The sequence below is a fragment of the Talpa europaea genome, assembly GCF_964194135.1.
Source record: "Talpa europaea genome assembly, chromosome: 8".
Lineage (NCBI taxonomy): Eukaryota > Metazoa > Chordata > Mammalia > Eulipotyphla > Talpidae > Talpa > Talpa europaea.
The window spans coordinates 76,957,286-76,961,243 of NC_140075.1; positions in this window are offsets into that span (position 1 = coordinate 76,957,286).

Genomic DNA, 3,958 nt, shown 5'->3' on the forward strand with positions numbered 1-3,958 from the left:
TTATTTAAGAAAAATATTATATGAGTTTGGAAATTGTACTGAAAATGCTATATATTATTTCATAATGGAAACATTTAGTACATTAAGTGATACCTGTTTATTATTCTTTTGGCAAACCGTTATCTTTGTGGACATAGCCAGACATTTAAGAAATCCCCTCAAATATTTGAACAGATGATTTTTATATGCTGGACATTAGACTAACAATTATAAATTTTAGTAGGTTTTACACTTAACAATTCTATACATACAGGTTTTTTATTTTTGCTTTGAACATTTCGATATAATATTTAAAATCTCTTTATATTGTAAACACCTGTCTTTGCTATTCCTCCCTATGTTTTATAACAAATATTTAATTTTTGAAGTGCTTTCTAATAATGGTGAAAACAGCCTATGTGACATCTTTTGTACTATAAGCTTTAATGTTTTGTATGTATTTTTCTATTGTGATGATATTTTATTTCTTTAGCATATGTGTTCAAACAGCTAGAATTTGAACTTTGAGAACTTTGGCATGCTATTTCTTATACATATTTGAAAAATAAATATATTCAGTGCACAATTGATAGTTATGTATAATGGAGCATAATAGAAAGTTGGAAGTAATTAAAAAGATTTTCCAATTTGGCAAAAAAGACAAGAAACACCACAACACAATTGTTGCAAAAACATTCATAATTTTTTAATACCGAACTGTTTATCATTTTAATCCCTGATTCTGTTATCCATTTGCAGGTTAAATGTTATAATAAAGGTTGTCAAATCCACTTAGTGATCTGTAAATTAAAATTGACCTTCCAATTTAAATCTTTTCAAGTTAATATAAATTAATAGTGTGTGGAAAAGTATCACTTATATATACACTAAGTATCAAAATATTTGCAGCCAGATTCAAATGGACTCAAGTTGCCAGAGTGATTAAATATTATTTCTTGGGGTTTTATTATTTTTAATATATTTATGAAATAAAAATGAGGGATACTTTTTAGATTCTATCTTCCTATTCAAATAGGATGAAATTGTGCCTAAATTGCTCCAAATGTTAACAGGTAAACCTAAAATAATGAGGCAGTGGATCTCAAATATTGTCAAGAGACATAAACCTATTCATAGATTTCTTGTAGATATTAAGTTGTGTGCCAAAACAAAACAAAACAAAAAAACAAAATCTTTGTTTGGAGAGATATCTATGACACTCACCAGATGGCAAGCCAAGCCCTTATATTTCTGAATTTGTTTCAATACAGTAAAACTGAGCAGGCAATACCCTAACAAGTCAAGCAGTAGTTCATAATGGCAAAGCAGTGTGGTTGACCAGAGATGGTAAAATAAAGGCAAGAGAAGAAAGGTTTGGTTCATGTTGAAAAAGTACATATTCCCATTCTCATAAGGTATTTTATAAAGTCCAAGTGTGCTAGAAATTACTGCTCTAGTTTCCTCCCACAATGAAAAATCTCTCTTAATGATTTGTAGTTCCTTACTGATTAAAAATAATGTAAGGTGATTCAGCTTCTTGATGAACTCCATTATAACCTTCAAAAACTTAAATATTCAAATAATGCATTTCAAATAATAATAATGCAGTGCTTCTAAATAAATAAATAAAAACTCCCCATTTTTATTTTACCTTAAATAACAAGGAATACTACATGTCAGTCTTTGAAGCTTTCACATGCTATATCCCTTGTCTACAAAGCAAATATTCACCTTTTTACTTTTCAGGTGAGGAAAGTTATCAGATGTTATGTCTTTTTCCAAACATTATACTTAAAAAACAAAACAAAACCGGGGCCTCCCTGGTGATGCAGCCAGTTGAGCGCAACACTGTGAAGCTGTCCACATCTTCTGCAGCACGAGTTCAATTCCCCACCAACCAGGGAGAAATCCACATGGTGAGGCAGACCTCTCCTGCCTTTGGTGGATTCTCTCAACCTTCCGTGCCTCTGAACTATACTCGTTCCTGTATAAATAAATCTTAAAAAAAAAAAACACGAATACTTGATGCCCAAATGCAGTTTATCTAACTCATAATTCTTTCCAATCACATATTACATTTTAAATATATTTTTAATTTATTTCATTTGATTGCCCAGGCTTTTTAATATTAATATCAGTAAATATTCTAATACACATGTGATGTTTAATTCATGTAATACACATTAAATACGCATATATATGTGTATACTAAATTTTCTGCATATGTCAGGTTCAGATCAAGACACTCTTATAATGGATGTGCTTTCGTTTCAGTTTGAAAAGATAATTTCCAATACTAAACTGTGTTATTTTGCTAGTAAAATTTAATTAAGTAAAATTCAATATAATGGTATTTGTGATTCTTGTTTTAAACTGCCATGCTGAATTAATTCAGCATATTGAAATGATAACATTAATTATGATGAAGTCTTTAATTTTCAACATGTTTTCAGGGCAGAGTTATTATTTCATTTTACAAATAAGGAAAGAAAATCTCAGAGGTTAAATAGTTAAGTTACATAAGCTTCAGGTAAAATTTTGACTCAAGGGTCCAAACTCTAGGCAATTATCTTGCTCTGTTACTCTACAATCTGAATGCCATTTTTGAAGGAATATGTTATATAATACTCAATGCAGGTATATTTATTTTTAGCTGACTCTGACGTGTTTTGTACAGAATTATCACTTTAGGGAATAGGTGTTCAGCGTATGTCAACATAAAAGATGATGGTGACATAAATAATTATGATAGATTGTCTACATATTTGATCTGAATTTAGGTTTCAAACAAACTCATCTTTTTGCTATTATATTTAGGGAATCGTTTAAATTGCTTGCAATATGAGCTAGCTATTTGTTACTTGCTGTCTTCCTAAGAGTTGATAAAGATAAATCACTCTACAATTTTATGTGCTTTTGTTTCCATCCTCACTGTACTTCACTACACACGAAATACATCATAGTTAAGGTTGTTATTAGTGATAATCAAGTTTAGAAAACATTACTACATTGTTCCATTAAGCAGTCTTTATTAAAAACTTGTAGATTGATAAATAATTTTCTGACACATTCTATTTATTTATTTTTTCTATTTCCAAAATTTTGTTCTTCAAATCTACTTCATAGCTACTGTTTCTTTTGAATATGGATCCAGCAGCTGTCAGTAAAGCAATTCTACTTATCACCTTTCTAAGTGTTTATAGCATGAAAGTATTTGAACATTTTAATTGTATTTAAGATGCAATGATAAGTTATTTAAATTTTTCCCTACTTTTTTCCCAAGGCATTTACTTATACATGTATATATATGTACTTTATTCTTAATTACTCTGCCTGTTAATCTGTAGTGGATGTTAATCTTCTGGATGAATGGGTTATAGGAGCATCATGGTTACTTATGTGATAGTTTACTTCTTCTCAATCAATAATACCAAGAATTCTGATAGACAATTCTGGTTTTTCAATAAATTCAATATAAAATAATCTGGCTAGATGTCAGTTTACTCTACCATCTGGCTCTAGTTTAATGATCTGTCTTATTTTGAATTGGTTCCTATTATAGACAGATATAACATGCTTCTCAGTAGACCATGCTGTGTGTATGCTTCCTGGATTTAATTATTTAATAATATACCATTAAATTTTTATTTGTATTATTTGTATCTACCAAACTAATCATAAAGATGTATATTACAACTTTAAAGTCACAATAATATTTGAATGCATCCTTTAATAACACAATGGTTGATTAAAAGACCTATCTTCAAAATATTTTAATTAATATCATTGGTGTCACTGCTATTTAAAGTATTGAACCTATAATCTGTAAATTACTATGCATTTTTTCAGTTGATTTTATTACAACGTATAGGAGACATTGTTAAAATTTAAAAATAAACACTAAAGCTTATAGAAAGGAGGTTATTATTATTAAATATAGATTATATTATTAAAATATAGCTGTTATAGTGACAGATTT